Below are 17,732 nucleotides of genomic sequence, written 5' to 3' on the forward strand. Positions count from 1 at the left end.
GTGCCAGCGGTAAGACAGCCAAGATGCGACGAAAACGTGCCGAAGCCGCACTTCTTGAAGAAGATCTACAAATCCTTCGTAAAAGAGAAGGCTCAGAAAACTTCTACAAAACCTCGAAACTGAAGACGAATGTTCAGATCTGGACGAGGGTTTGGCCTCAACCGCGGTGCAAAAGTGGCTTAATGCAACTGGGCTTACCTTGCCCAACTCTGCGTCACCGAAAACAACGCATCATGGTAACAAGACTCCAGCCGCGCAACCAGCCGGTCCCTCGGTCTCTTTCTCTCAGCCAAAAGAAGTATCCGACGACGGGAATTTCCAGCACCAGATCCAGTCACTGCTGGAAAAGGTTTCTATACTGGAGCAAAGGGTACACAACACGGCCGTTCCTGCAACTGGCGCAACATTTATACCTATATTGGAACCCAAATGCTCGTCATCACCGACGGATCCTAAATCCTAAGGCAACTCCCGATGTCGTCACGTCCCGATGCCGTCACTCTGTCTCACCAAGAATCAGATTGATGCGCGCTCTAGTGTTGGTACCTAAGTTTAACGGCAAACCTGAGGACTGGCCTTTGTTCCTGGCCACTTACCAGCAAACTACTGAACTATGTGGGTTCTCAGAGGGTGAAAATCTTTTACGTTTACGACACGCTCTTGAGGGAGCCGCTCGAGATGCGGTCAGAAACTTACTCTTACACACTTCATGCGTATCGCAAATAATCGACACGCTAAGAATGAGGTTTGGGCGCCCCGAGCTTATTATCGCTGTACTCGTGACACGAATCCGGGAAATACCAGTCGTAAAGGAGAATCGTCTTGAGGCCTTAGTCGACTTAGCCTTAGAGGTACAAAATGTTTGCGCAACAATGACGGCTTCGAATATGCTGTGCCATCTCAACAACCCCGAACTGGAGCAAGAGCTAGTGAACAAGTTGCCCGGACTTCTTGCCGCTTTTTGGGGTATGCACAGTTGCAGCTATCCTCCTGTAATCTCGAGAACTTCGCGGACTGGCTATTTCAACTCGCCCAAGGAGCGAATAGTGTACTGGTGCCGTCCGTGTCTACAAAACCATCCACCAAACGTGGATACTAAAATGCTCACGCTGGCGATGTCGGAACTGGGAAACACAGCTCGTGCGTCATATGTCAGGGTTCAACGATAAAAAACGTTTCACTTTAACGAACGTGCATACAGCAAAAAAGACTTGAGCTTCCAATGCAGTCTATCGATGCCAGTAAGCTTCAAACCAAGTACGCACACCTGCGAGGCCTTCCGTTGTCCTCCTACATCGACGCCATGCCGAAGCTATTAATAGGTCTGAACAACAGTCGCCTGGGCCTAAGTCTTCGATCACGCGAAGGGTCTGACAATGAACCAGTAGCAGAAAAAACACGCCTGGGGTGGACACTGAAGGGTGTCCTGGCAACGCAACGACGAAACACCGGCTACCATGCATTTCATGCTTGCGATTGTGATACCGCAGCAAACGCCGAGTTACTACAAACCATTAAGGAGTACGTTCTTTTGGATAATCTGGAACTCGTTGGAAAGGCTGGCGATCTGATATCCAAGGAAGACAAGCACGCAGTTGAGCAACTCAAGTCTACTACCCGGCGTGTTGATGTCCGCTTTGAAACCGGATTAATCTGGAAATATGCAAACCACAGGCTTCCCGACAGTCTACCGTTGGCCTTGCGAAGAGCGCAGTGTCTCCTGAGAAAGCGTATGCGTGACCCAGAACTCGCCGATATTTTGTCATCCAAAATCGCAGATTATGTCGCTAAAGGATATGCTAGGGAACTGCCAGACGAGTCGTTGTTAGAAAAGGGATGTTGGTACCTGCCCATATTCCCAGTACGTAATCCGAACAAACCACAAAAGCTGCGCATCGTCTGGGACGCTGCCGCCAAAACCAGGGGTATGCCTCGAAATTCAATGCTCTTAAAAGGACCGGACCAATTGACCTGTCTACAATCTGTTCTAAGAAGATTCCGACAACGAGCAATAAAATTGAGTGGAGATATAGAAGAAATGTTCCACCAGGTCCGCATCAGACGTGAGGATCAAAACTATCAGCGTTTTGTGTGGCGGCGCCGCTGAACCGTAAGTTTTCACGATGACCGTCATGACGTTCGGAGCCACCTGCTCACCTAGCAGTGCTCAGTACATAAAGAATCTGAATGCAGAGGAGTTCCGGAACCGCTTTCCGAGAGCCGTCGAGTGTATCGTCGACAACCACTATGTTGATGATATGCTTGATAGCGTGGACACAGTAGGTGAAGCTGTCAAACTTGCCAGAGATGTCAAGTTCAGTCATAGGGAAGGTGGTTTCCATATCAGAAACTGGCGGTCGAACTCCGAGTCGGTCCTGCAAGCACTGCACGTTGGTGCCAGTAACCCCGAAATGAGCTTGAGTCCCGATCCAGAGATACAAGCTGAGAAGGTTGTGGGCCTTTGGTGGCTCACCAGAGAGGATTGTTTTACATTTCGTGTGTCTCCGTATCACAAGCATGGGGATCTTCTGCGCAATCACCATTGCCCTACCAAGAGAGAAGTATTGAGTATCATCATGAGTATATTCGATCCGTTAGGGCTACTTAGTTTTTGCATCGTATACGCCAAGATATTATTCCAGAAGATTTGGCCCTCAGGTTGTGGCTGGGACGACAATATTCGCGATGACTATAACTCCGACTGGCAGAGATGGGTTCGCCTACTTCCTGAGGTGGAGGCCGTAAGGATACCACGATGCTATTTCAAAGATCTGAGCCAAGAGTACGAGCTGGAAATGCACGTCTTTGTTGACGCCAGCGAAAATGCCTACGCGGCCTCATGCTACCTACGTCATTCCATTGGAAGTGTCATCAACTGCAGGCTTGTTGGAAGTAAAGTGAAAGTAGCACCGTTGAAGATGCTCTCGGTTCCACGACTCGAGCTGCAGGCTGCTGTCCTAGGAGCTAGACTGGCTGCAGGGGCACGCTCTTCGCATACGCTAAACATTCGACGACAAACGTATTGGACCGACTTCCGCACTGTGCTGGCGTGGATTCGTGCTGACCACCGTCGCTACTCACCATTCGTGGCATTTAGGGTGAGCGAAATCTTGGGACTAACGGAGATGTCAGACTGGAGATGGGTTCCTTCAGCGGAAAACGTTGCAAACGACGCCACGAAGTGGCAAACCACGCCTAACATGTCGAGTCAAAACCACAGTTCCTATTTCTTGATCCCAAATTCTGGCCTATCGACGCTGAAGGCCTCGAACCATCTAGAGAGGAACTGAGGGCCAAGTTCGTGGGTTATCATGGTACGAGGCAGCCAGAGCGAAAGACCTTGGTGATGCATGAACGCTTTTCGCGGTGGACTCGTCTCCTGCGAACAATTGCGACTGTCGTATTGAGTCTCCGTAGGTGGAAGATGTACAGCAAAGGTATACGAACACCCTATCACCGGGTGGAACAAAAAGACCTTGATAGTGCCGAAAAAATACTTTGGAGAGAAGCCCAATACGACGCATTCGCTGGCGAAATCGCTCTGCTTGCGAACGGGAAACCACTAAACCGGTCAAGTTCTATCTACAAACTTTCACCATACCTGGATGATTGATGATACGGCTCGGTGGCAGATTCAATTTGCCCGGATGCCAGGACCAAGTTATATTGCCAAGTTGCCACAACATAACTCGACTGCTGGTTTTAGACTACCATATCAGATATCGCCACGGGAACTCGGATACTGTTGTGAACGAGATACGCCAGAAGTTCTGGATTCCCCGACTACGCGCCGTGGTCAAAAGGGTTCGCCATGAGTGCCAGATCTGTCGACTCCACAATGCGTCTCCACGACCACCAAAGATGGGCAACCTGCCCGCGGCCCGAGTTACTCCCTTTGTCCGGCCGTTTTCATACGTGGGGGTCGACTACTTTGGACCATTGTTGGTGTCTGTGCGCAGGAGCACGGAGAAGAGGTACGGCGTGCTCTTTACTTGCCTGACAACGAGAGAGGTTCACTTGGAGATAGCGTACTCATTATCTGCCGATTCGTGTATCCTGGCCATTCGGAGTTTTATGGCCAGACGCGGCGTCCTACGTGAATTTTGGAGTGATAACGCAACCAATTTCAAGGCCACACAGCGAGAACTCAGTGCTTCCTTTAACGAAATGGACAAGGACAAGCTTGTAAGCGCCTTTACGAGCTCTTCAATGAAGTGGATGTTCATACCACCGGCATCGCCACACATGGGTGGCGCCTGGGAAAGGCTAGTCCGGTTGGTAAAAGACGTCCTTTCGATGATACTACAATCGCAACGACCGTCTGACGAGATATTGCGAGGTGCCTTAATGGAAGTCGAATCCATCGTCAACTCCCGNTATACGCCAGAAGTTCTGAATTCCCCGACTACGCGCCGTGGTCAAAAGGGTTCGCCATGAGTGCCAGATCTGTCGACTCCACAATGCGTCTCCACGACCACCAAAGATGGGCAACCTGCCCGCGGCCCGAGTTACTCCCTTTGTCCGGCCGTTTTCATACGTGGGGGTCGACTACTTTGGACCATTGTTGGTGTCTGTGCGCAGGAGCACGGAGAAGAGGTACGGCGTGCTCTTTACTTGCCTGACAACGAGAGAGGTTCACTTGGAGATAGCGTACTCATTATCTGCCGATTCGTGTATCCTGGCCATTCGGAGTTTTATGGCCAGACGCGGCGTCCTACGTGAATTTTGGAGTGATAACGCTACCAATTTCAAGGCCACACAGCGAGAACTCAGTGCTTCCTTTAACGAAATGGACAAGGACAAGCTTGTAAGCGCCTTTACGAGCTCTTCAATGAAGTGGATGTTCATACCACCGGCATCGCCACACATGGGTGGCGCCTGGGAAAGGCTAGTCCGGTTGGTAAAAGACGTCCTTTCGATGATACTACAATCGCAACGACCGTCTGACGAGATATTGCGAGGTGCCTTAATGGAAGTCGAATCCATCGTCAACTCCCGACCACTCACTTACATACCGCTGGATCACTATGAAGACGAGGCTTTCACACCAAATCACTTCTTGATTGGCAGCTCCAGCGGAATGAAGCCCTTGATAGAGTTTGTTAATGAAGCAGTTCAAATGCGAAGGGGTTGGAGATGTGCTCAGCAACTGGCGGATGCATTCTGGAGACGTTGTGTGCGCGAATATCTGCCCGCAATAACTCGGCGAACAAAGTTATTCGAAAAGGTAAAGCCAATTGAAGAAGGGGACGTCGTCTACCTAGTGGACCCGAACGGTCCGAGAAGCTGCTGGCCCAAAGGGCGGGTGATCTCTGTTAGAGTAGGCTCTGACCAACAGGTGAGGAGCGCTTTGGTGAAGACTAGCGCTGGTATATACGAGCGACCGGCCACGATACTTGCCGTACTTTCCGTGAGTGTACCGGAGAACGGGGTAGATCCGAAGGATATTATTATTGTACTAAAGTAAGTACTATATAAAATAAATGTAATTATCATTTATTGAATAACTGAATTAAATTCACAGATATTTCAAACGACAATCAAATAAAAGCGTTTTGAGAATTTGGGCGTGGGATCACTCACTGAATCCGTAACAATCCGTACACGGACAAAAAGTGGTGGGTGAAAAATCCGTACAAAATCCATACGCACAAGTTTGTTTGGAGCAAAAAAAAATCCTTTGTACTTAGGTGAGCACAGGAAACGTTTTTTTAATACCACCAAAGAAAGCAACACATATTTCCACTAGTCCTATTTATTGATTGCTTCACAGACAACCTTATTATTTTTCTTACTAGAACTTTTCAACAAGCAGTGTGTTTTTAGTTTATGTACATGCAACAAAACTTTTCAGGTAAGTTTTTGGCCCTGCCATCGCTTTCAAATATAACACTGTTAACATTTGAAGCGATGGTTTAAGGTGAAAAAGATGAATAAAATTANTCCTATTTATTGATTGCTTCACAGACAACCTTATTATTTTTCTTACTAGAACTTTTCAACAAGTAGTGTGTTTTTAGTTTATGTACATGCAACAAAACTTTTCAGGTAAGTTTTTGGCCCTGCCATCGCTTTCAAATATTACACTGTTAACATTTGAAGCGATGGTTTAAGGTGAAAAAGATGAATAAAATTAAAATAAATAATTTTAAAGGCCTATCAATCCTCTCCTCATGTTTGATTTTTAAAATCAGGTGAAAAATAGTCAAGCTGTTAAGAGATAAGTCCCTCAAGTACGAAAATAACGCATTTTTTAATAAAAANAACACTGTTAACATTTGAAGCGATGGTTTAAGGTGAAAAAGATGAATAAAATTAGGGGTTTTTTAATTTTACGTTACAAAACCTCCCAACAATGGAAGTTTACCAATAGATATATATATACGTATATACATAATTTTAAAGGCCTATCAATCCTCTCCTCATGTTTGATTTTTAAAATCAGGTGAAAAATAGTCAAGCTATTAAGAGATAAGTCCCTCAAGTACGAAAATAACGCATTTTTTAATAAAAAAAATGGAGGGTTCAGCAACTATAAGAACTTATTAGGTATGTGTAAAGCAGGCAGATTTTTACAATATGCAAAAGACACTCCGAAAATTCGTACAAAAATCCGTACCGTACGGAAAAATCCGTACATCTGGCAGGGCTGCTCACAGCATCAAGTACAAACGCAAACTTACCGGCTGCTAGCGGCGCATAAGTTCGGTAGCGTCGCACACACGACTTGTACGTGAAAGCCGAGTCGTTCCGTGAGACTCCCCTGTGCACCACTAATATGGGAAAATCTAAAAAACAGGTGCACTTTCAAAACAAAAAGTTGTATTTTTTAATTTGTGGGCACACCTATGTTTTATATATGATTCTATTCATAATCTCTTAACAAATCGATAGATAAAAGTGTAATTCATTTTCATCATGTGCTTCAAGAGTTAGACGAGGAATACAAATTTAGATAGCTGAAATAGAAAACAAAAGAATACGCTGGGTTTAAATTACGCGGTGCAAATTGTAAATTTTGAGCAAAGATTTTGAAAGTTGAACTCACTTAACTGGGACGTTCTATATTCAATGGCATCCCCCTATTTACCAGATGGGCTCCGATTTTCGAGATAATGGTACTTGAAAGTTTGATTACATTTTAACTATTTTATAAATAACTCCCTCAGTTTAGAAGTTATTTTACTAAAATTTTGCACATAACGGGTTTTTAATATAACCTTAATTGTTCCTTAAAATTATCGAAATAAGTTCACTTTAACATATAGCTACAATACAACTGATTACTCAGATATGTGTTTTTGCGCTATAACTCTAACTTCATATCTGAATAATAAATTGTATGCGTTCTTCATATATGTTAAAGTGAACCTATACTAAATTTGTATCTACTTAATTGGAGGAGTTATAACGCTAAACAATGCCTCTGAACAATCAGTTGTATGGGAGCTAGATGTTTTAGTGAACCGATTTTGATGATTTTAAGAGATAGTGAGAGTAACATAAAAATACAATAGTGTGAAAAATGTAAGTAAAATATCTTCAAAACTGAGGGATTTTTTTATAAAATAGTTAAAATTTAAGCAAAGTTTCAAGTACCGCTATCTCAAAAGTTGAGCCAATCGGGCAAAACTGGGGACGTCATTGAATTTAGAAGGCTCCAATTAAGTAAGGGCAACTATCAGAACCTTTGTCGTTCCCACGACAGTCGCGTCTACGTAACCGGAACGACCCAGATTTATATCTGGCCAAGGACTGTCACTCCAGCAACACTCCCCAAAAAGTCTTTGGGGAATTTGTATGCTGCTACAACAACAACAACAATCAGAACCTTTGTCGAAAAAAGTCATTAAAAGTAGTAAGTCAGGGTTTTTACACACTTCTAGAGAATTTTTTTTAAGCATTTTACAGGTATATGTAACGTTGTAAGGACTAGTAGTTACAAAAAGATTTAGATCGTTTCGACGTATTTTCCAAATGTGCCTTCAATTAAGATATTTTTGGAATAAAAATTACGCTCAAGGTCGCAGAATATTTTATCTTTCAAAGTTGGTTTATTCTGAAAGCACACCTCTTCCCAAGGTATCAAATTATTCGTAATTGTTTGTAGAATATAATACATACTTAAAAAGTTTTTTAAACGAAATGCTTCAAAAACTAAACGCGGTAAGCCGGAAATTTTAAAAAATTGTGAAAAGTAGAGTTACACAATTTGAGTTAATTGCCATTTAGTTATTGTTTACACTTTAGTTACCTACTACATATGAAGTGTACACATAAGTACTAATTGCACATAAAATTTCAAGCCAGTATATAGTGTGCTTCAAAAGTTATGACTTAATTAATTTTGCCCCTCTTAAAAATTACATAAAAAAGTCATTTGTTTTTAACATTTTTTAATTAACACATCTATAACTCAATATTATGCAACAAATTGATTCAACATTTTTTTGAGGCTTCAAGTATACGTCTATGAATTATATCCAAAAGCAACTGGCTTGATATAGTTTGCAACAATGAAAATAAAGCTAAATAACACAAAGGTTACCTGTTTTTTATATTTGCCCATATACATATATGGGTAAGGCCAGGGCCGTAGCCAGGATTTTTTTTCGGGGGGAGAGGGGGGGAGGTTTCTGGCAAATTTTTTTTTCACTTTTAATTCAACATATTTTGTAATATGACGATGAGTTGACGATCAATTTATTGAATTTGTTAGTGTTTGGTATTTTAGGCTATTTGATCAAGTAAGTTCCTGTGCAAGAAAAAATACTTTTTCTTCACTTTCCAGCCCGACGTTTCGCTGACCTTCTCAGCATCTTCAGGGGCGATTTCTTTATTAAAAACACCAACAAGAATACATACAAACAGATCGTTAGTTGCGAACATAATGAAAAAATTAATAAATTACATGAAAAACACACAATTTTTTAAAAACATAGTTACAAGACTACGAAAATTTTTTTTTGAACATTAATACATATGTATATAAAACTTACATGTGAAACGATTAAACTATTTTAAAAACATCAAAAACTTAAAAATACGCGCATTCATACCAACTCTGTGTGGTACAATTGTCAAATTATTACTAACTATAAACATAATAAATATGCAGCCGCGATGTCGTCAGTGTCCTCTTTTTTGTTTATTGTTCTGTCTCTTTTTTGTAAAATTCGTAAACTTTCTAAGGTATACCTCGCTTTTTCTCTTTTTTCCCTATCCACTATCCTCGCGTTGGGCAAGTCAGCTGTATGACCACTGGCTAACACATGTTGGGCTAAAGCGGTGGTGTTTTTGTTTTNTTTGCCAATCATATATGTAATACTTCTATATTGGCAGTAAGCTAACTTCTCAATGTGTAAGCATTCCGAAATCAGATCAGAAAACAGTCTAGTACTGTTTTTGTCAATGTATTGTGTACTTGAGTGCCGTTTTTGTATATGTGTTGTGTACATGTTTATTTATAAACGTGTGTGTTCCTTTTCTTTCGTACGTGTTTATTGATATATTCCCTGCAAAAAATTGTGCGACTAATCTCTAAAGAGAGTATTCCGAGATTACTCTCAATCGGGTACNCAAAAAATATAATCGATAATCGCATGAGGCTATTGCCTGAAAATTTTAGCACTTAGTGGCATTGTGCTACTATGATAGCACGGCCCAGTAATCATAGTCAACTTATGTACAGTAGACTGCATCACTCCCCATCACAAAAAACATTGGTACTGTTTTCCACTAGAATTATAAAATCTATTACATTTTAAGACTTCCACCAAAATACCTCGCAAAAATATTAAGATTTACGTGAGCTGAACTGATTTGAAAACACTTCCAAAAATTGAGTTTTTTATTAATAAAAAGTTTTTTTTAAATATTTTTTTTTTTTAATATACCTCAGATTACTAAACAGTTTAAGCTTATAAAGTTTGCAAAAAAAAACTTAGAAAAATTTTTCTACGAAATCATAATAATGGGTTTAAGAAAAACTTGAATAACTCAGCCAATACCTTCCCAATTTAGACTTATGAGGTATCGTTGGTAAGGTATTTTCTCTCCCTTTTAATATCTTTGCGAATAAGCTCATTCAAAGTATGAAAGAGGAAGGTAAGATAAACGCGTGGCATTCCATGTTGAATTAAGATGTGTTGGTATTTGATAAAAAAAAAAATTGGGACGTGAATGAGTTTTTTTTTGCAAAGATATAAAGAGGGTGCGAAAATACCTCTCCACTGATACCTCATAAGTATATTCTAGTTTTTCTTACACAAATCTTTGAAAAAAGTTAAAAAACAGCATCAAAAATCTCATTATTATGATTCCGTAGAAAATATTTTTAAAATATTTTTTGTTTAGTCATTTGGGGGGATTTTTTCCAGAAAATCCTTTAAGAAACTATTTTTATTCATAAAAAACTACATTTTTAGAGGTATTTTCGAACCGGTCCAGCTCACGAAAATCTTAATATTTTTCCGTAATATTTTGGTAGAAGTCTTAAAATATGCTAGGTTTGGTAATCCCGCCGGAAAAACTGCAACTTTTTTTGTGGCGATGCAGTCTAATGTACAGTAGTCGAAAAAATTATAGCTGCACCAAATTTTCACAAGTTTTAGAATATTGTTTTTTTTTTGTTATTTAATTTTGGTTAGTTTTTTATAGTTCATTCTTTAACAACATCCGTCTAAACACAAGTTTAAGGGCAGTGTCACACGATTGGGTATTTGCCAAAATTTGGTGCAAATCGTATCCAAATGTTTTTCTTTATCCCAATCACGAAAATTAATTTGTTGAAATTTTTCAATAGAACATCGCTGTATTGTACCAATCCTTTGACTACAAAAAAAAATTTCCCATTTTTTTATTTTGTGCCAATAGCCCAATATAAAAATGTACTAATCTGTACAAATGTACCAATCGAGTGACAGTGCCTTAAAAATTTATGCAACTTAAAAAAAATTCAATAAATTTTCGTAAAAATTTCGAGTTTTTTAATAAGATTCTGAGTACGTAGTTGTAGTAGAATAAAGTACAAGTTTCAAATGGCTAAAATCTACGATTGATTTTTTGGAATTTTTAAAAAACCCCGAAATTTGTACGAAGGTTTGTTGAAATTTTTTTTAATATTGCACAAATTCGGAGACTTGGATTTACACGGGTTTTGTTAAACAATTAACTATATTTTTATAAAAAAAATTACCAAAATTAAATAACAACGAAAATAATACGTTAAAACTTGGCAAAAAGTGGTTCGGCTATAATTTTTTGACCACAGTATGTATTTTTTAATATCTTTAATTGGACATGCACATTGTACATAAAGGAAGTACACAACAAAATTAAAAAATATTTGCCTTTTTTCAAAGCTGATTTTGACTTTTTTTAAGTTTTTAGTGCCTTAAAATCCGACATTTCTACATTTCATTTCATTCAAAATTCATTCCGACCAAACTATATCGACATGCACGAAGTTTTTTCATAGATAAATGCAGAAATATTTATTACATAAGTTCTTGTTAAAAATCTTCCTCCACGAGGCGCAGAAATCGCTTAAATGTTCAATTTTTCATAAAAAAATATTGAAAAGTAAAAAAAAAAGTTTTATTTAAAGTGACGTTTTTATTTTTTCTCTCTGACCGCAGGATTTATTTTGAAGGACTTTGTACCAGAAACCAGTGATCGAACTTAGAAAAATTCTGTGTGGTAGAATCTGGAAAAAATGTGGTAGATCTCAGGTTTTGGATCAAACTTTGTACAAAGATTAAAAAAATTCTGTTGGGTTTCACCTAAATTGCAAACTTTTTAATTACTCTAAAAAAAAAAAAATTATTTTAGTATAACAAAGTCCAAGATTGAAGCTGCTAAAAATTGCATTGAGTTTTGGCAATTTTTTCCTTGACAGTGTAAAGCGGTTCCTTCCATTTCAAGATATTTTCCGAACAGAAATTTTTTTGCAACCTTGCGGAGGGCTCCCAGCGTTTCATTTTATCACATCACGATGTAGCGAACACATGTGGCACGTTACAGAAACCGCTGCTTAGGATTTGCCGATTGTGATAATTCTCAGGTCAATGTAAACAACGCCTCAGAAACTTTAGATGCACTGAAATTTGCTAATACTTTCTCAAAAATCGCCGTTTTTTTAAATTTTCGCTATTAATTCTTTTATTAAGCACACATTTTAAAATTTAACATAATGAAACCACGTTTCCTGTTGAAAAATTTATTATTGAGAAAATTTACTATTTTACAGTTTATTTTATCCTCCCATTCGGCTTTGTTTACTTTTACTTGAGAAATTTCATCGCCGCCGGGAATGCGGAATCTTGTATTATATCATTCTTTTTACCATATAGTGTTTAGTGTTGGACAATTTTTGCTCTTAAAATTAAGAAAATTATGTCGGGCGAAAACAAAACTAGGTACTCAAAAACGCGAATGTGTGGTAGATTTCAGACCTTGTGTCTCTGCCAGAAACTTGAATCTGTTCAAATTCTACATGATTTCCTCATTAATTTTATACCGATATTTCTTCTCTAAGCACATTTCTCTGAATTTTTTAAATCATTTTTGAATTACCGACGTCAGAGTGAAAAACTAACAACGCAATTTTACTATATTTGGCCCATGGTTTCGCGAATATATTGATATTTGTTTAAAAAAACAAGCTATCGCGCGGTGTTATACATATGTATAATGAGCGCGGTCGCCTTTCTTGTGGATTGGGCAGAGCACACTTAAATTCCAGTCGTCGGTCATGCGTTCATCTCAACATATTCTGCATACGAGCTGATGCATGCATCTCATCAGCTCCTCACCCCCATAATTGAATAGCTCGGCTGGCAGGCCCTCAGCTCCAGCAGCTTTGTTGTTTTTCAGTCGCGTAATCGCTATTCGTACCTCGTCATAGTCAGGCGGTGGGACATCGTCATCGACTGGGGACTCGGGTTCGTTTTCTTCACTACTTTCAGCGCTGCTGCCTTTCAGTAGGTTGTAAAAGTTTTCCCTCCACAATTTAAGTATATTCTGGACATCGGTCACTAGGTCGCCATTGTTGTTCTTACAGGAGTTCGCCCCGGTCTTGAAACCTTCCGTAAGTCGCCTAACCTTCTGGTAGAATTTTCGGCCGTTCTTCCTGTCGCCCAGCATCTCAAGCTCTTCGCACTCACGTATTTCGGCCTCTCTCTTCTTATTGCGGCAAATACGTCTCGCTTCCTTCTTCAGTTCCCTATAACGGTCCCACATGGCTCGCGTTGCGCCTGGCTCGCGTTGCGCCCGATAGGCGGCGTATTTTTTCTCTGCGGCTTCTTGACACTCCTCATCGTACCAGTTGTTCTTTCGGGCTGGCTGAAATCCAACTACTTCTTCGGCGGCGGTACTTAATGATCGGGAAATGTGGTTCCACTGCTCGCGTACGTCGGATTGTTGAAGAGTGCTCTCAGAGAGCAGGTGTGTGAGTCGAGTGGCGAATAAATTGGCCGTCTGTTGCAGCTTTTCGACGTTAAGCTTTCCGTGTATTGATGGGCGCACATTTTTTCCTGCACAGAGGCGGGTGCGTATCTTGGCTACAAAAAGATAGTGGTCCGAGTCGATGTTTGGCCCTCGGAGTGTACGTACGTCCAAAACGCTTGAAGCATGCCTTCCGTCTATCACAACATGATCGATTTGGTTTCTCGTTTTTCGATCTGGAGACAGCCATGTAGCTTGGTGGATGTTCTTATGCTGGAACCTTGTACTACATATTACCATATTTCGGGCCCCGGCGAAGTCGATCAGCCTCAGTCCGTTATCGGACGTTTCGTCGTGGAGGCTGAATTTTCCGACAGTGGCGCCAAAGATCCCTTCCTTGCCCACCTTGATATTAAAATCGCTAAACACGATTTTGACATCGTGTCGGGATAGCGCTCATATGTGCGTTCCAAGCGCTCATAGAAGAGACCCTTGGACGCCTCATCCTTCTCTTCNTAAACACGATTTTGACATCGTGTCGGGATAGCGCTCATATGTGCGTTCCAAGCGCTCATAGAAGAGATCCTTGGACGCCTCATCCTTCTCTTCCGTCGGGGCATGGGCGCAGATGAGCGAGATGTTGAAGAATCTAGCTTTGATGCGGATTGTGGCTAGACGTTCGTCCACCGGGGTGAACGCCAGTACTCGGCGACGGAGTCTCTCTCCTACCACGAATCCAACACCGAATTTGCGCTCCTTTACGTGGCAACTGTAGTAGACGTCGCAAGGCTTCACGCTTACTTTACCTTGCCCCGTCCATCGCATTTCTTGGATGGCGGTGATGTCAGCCTTTGTCTTCCCGAGGACATCAACCAGCCGGGCAGAGGCACCTTCCCCAATAAGGGTCCGGATATTCCAGGTGCATACCCTTACAGCATAGTCCTTTTTACGTTTGCCGTGGTCGTCATCAGAAAAGGGGGGTCTCATCCGAGGCTGTTTGTTCTTTTTCATTGGGCGGAGTTTTAACGTGGCGGGACCCAAACCCAGTGCACGCGACGTTTTACGCCTTCTCACTTTAGCTCGCTCCCAAACGGGTGTTTGGTTGCTACTTAGAGGATACGTGGATATAAATATCCGGACGTTGTGAGCTGCGATTTTAACCGTACGCACAAGAATCGCTTCTGGCTACTCCCAGGTGAACGGCAGTCAAAAGTTTTCCACTTCTGCGCACGGATCGCGGGTTAACATTCCTAATAAGTACAGGCCGCGAGCTAGTGCAAATCATTAATACTTTCCACCTCACTTTTCATCTGCGGAGCATTACAACTTCCATGACTATTCCCCAAGACTAATCCAAAGCGATGGCCGCCTTTGCATGAATGACTTTGTGTATGCGCAAATGCTAACGCACATGCTTTTTTCATTTGATCGTTTATCTGATCTGCTGATACACAGCAGCTACAACTTAAGGCTGGCATGCAGCTCTCAGGAAAACGGTCAAGAAAAAAATTGCCATTATTTCATGTGTGTGTGTCCAAAGAAATTTTACAACTGATACTTCACCAGCTTGTTGCCTCGCTCTTTCCTCAAGAAATAATGCTCATTCTGCGCTACTGTTCATTAAATAAATATGCACTTATATAAGTACATGCATATAGATACACATATATGCATACTAGAGGTTTACGCCGACAGGCTTTGCGGCGGCGGCGTGGTCAACTTCAAAAATATTCGGCGGCGGCGACGCCGGCGCGTCTGGAAACGCCGGCGCAACTGCTCATAAGGTAAATTTCAAAGAGCCATGAGGCTACTAATCTTATCATTTCAACTCGTCAGCGTTAGGCATTCGCCATGCCAATTATTCTATTATTAAAATTCTATTTATTTCATGATTGAATTAGTTTTAAATTTAAATATTGCTACTTCCTACTTGAATCAAAATGTTGAGTGTCTGGCGCTGATTGATGGGCGAACAGAAGAAGGTGTGAGGTATATGCATATATACATACACACACGGATCTCTATGTTCTCTACAGATCCGTATGTACTATTTAAATTTAAAGAAATAAAAAAACTTTAAAAGTTTAGTTATTGGGGTAATTTATGTCGCTCTCAATAAATTTTTGCAATAATCTTATCAACCGTTATGTTAAAGTACGGAGTTCTTACGATTTTTTGCGGATTACATATTGAAAACAAGGTTGGTCTACTTTTTTAACCCATCAACTCGAACCAGAACGGGCCTTTTTGACCCACTGTTGAAAAAAATGGCTTATAGTTGGTTAAAATTTTCTACTAAAATATGAAGCGCCAAATTTTTGTAAGGAGAACCGAATGTANTTGGTTAAAATTTTCTACTAAAATATGAAGCGCCAAATTTTTCTAAGGAGAACCGAATGTAATGAAAAATAATACTAATGTTTACCATAAAGAGGGAACTTTAACCCTGTGTAGAAAACATTGCGATGCGAGGGAGCAAAACAACCACTAAGGAATGCTAACGTAATCTTCACACGGCCACCTAGGGCTTGTATACGTATGTGAGACCCCAGAATAAAATAACTTTCGAATGTAAATATTAGCAAAAAATGTGTTTGTTTAAAATATTAAAAAAATACATAGAAAAATCAGCTTGTGAAGAAACCCAGTTCCGCCGCAGGGATTCCGATTGAGCGCACCAGTGGTTTTATTAAAGAGAATAGAAAGTATGTAAAAACGCAATTGGATTAATATTTTGTAATGTTTATTGGCGTCCAATTATTTAAAACAACTAAGAATATTTGCTTCTCGTGACAATCAGATTACCTGTAGTGAAGAGGCCTGGTAGCTGCGATGCTTCCGCTTTAATCTTCCAAAAAGAAGTGAAGTAAAGGATTTACCAAATTTTACTTTAGACCGCCGGACAGTTAGCTACCACTTCAAGGGGAAACTTAACGAAAGTTCACTGTCCGGCGGGATATAATAGTTAACGGCCGGAATAGTAGTGTTAGCGCGTATATGTATGTGTATGTATGTGTGTCTACAGATGCTCACATTTCGGCGGATCCCTAATTTGTCAGAATATTGGGGCTGGTCATTACTTTGTGGATGGTCTAAACAACTTGTCTTTGTTTTATCTCCAATAATTGAGGAGTTAGATGCAAAGAGGCCGCTTCTATTATAACTGCTTTCTGAGATATTGGCGTTAAAGTTTTTGATGTGTTATAACTTTCTTATTGTTGTAGTAGGTGTATAAAAAAGAAGTAGTAGTGTTGTAGTATTGAAAAGAATTGTCTACTGCGGAAAAAATCGTTATAATTTAGTAATTTAACTGGAATAAACGCTTTCGTCGAAAAATATGTTACCTATGTTTTTTCTGAGTTACGCTATTTTTGGAAAAATAAAGGAGATCATATTCTTGTCCAGTGGCCCAAATTATGCAAAAAAAAGTTAATTTAAAAATGTAATTTTCATTTCGTAAAATTGTCTTTTATACAAGTAGTACTTAGTTTCTTCAAACGATGTATTCAATGTACATACATCATGAAAATTTTATACAAAATTCCTTAGGCGCCGAACGCCGCCGCCGCCGCCGCCGCGCCGATATTTTCGTAACTCGGCGGCGGCGCGTGAGGAATGACAAAAAACGGCGGCGGCCGTGTGTGCATGGATATGAAATGCAGACCTTCGTTTTATTGAGTTTTCTTCTAAGTAATACATACATCCATACATATTCTTATTCTATTTACGTGTGAATATTTTTGGTTTCTTATTAATATCCTTATAATGGCGAATCAAAACATTTAAAAGAAATAAAATATTTATATGTATTGTTTTTTCTGCTTTTCTTTACTCTCAGTCTTCAACAGACGCCCACTTTTCTCATTAGTCAATCTTATCCCCACTAAGTTCCATTTATTAGATATAAAAACTAAACGCAATCATTATAATAAAATAACATGCAGATACACCATTATACTGAAAAGTGTACGCTTGGAATATACTTTAACTACACGTAGGCGTGTATGTAATTTACATATATGTACATACATATATATTACCACCATAATTCATATATTTATGCATATTCCTACATTCCTTCCAACCGAAAAGCATTTGCTTGCATTACTTACATATACATATGTACATATGTATGTATTCTGTATGCATAACAAAATGCATACCCAAAACAAACGCGTAAAATTTCTCCCATACAACGTCGTTGAAAATTTTTCGCGATAAGCTTTTGTGAGTGATCGCGAATGGATTATTTGCAAAATAGAAAATAAGAAGCTGCTAATTGTTTG

The sequence above is a fragment of the Rhagoletis zephyria genome, unplaced genomic scaffold (assembly GCF_001687245.7).
Source record: "Rhagoletis zephyria isolate East Lansing unplaced genomic scaffold, Rhagoletis_zephyria_1.1 Rzeph_scaffold_00473, whole genome shotgun sequence".
In the NCBI taxonomy this organism is placed as follows: domain Eukaryota; kingdom Metazoa; phylum Arthropoda; class Insecta; order Diptera; family Tephritidae; genus Rhagoletis; species Rhagoletis zephyria.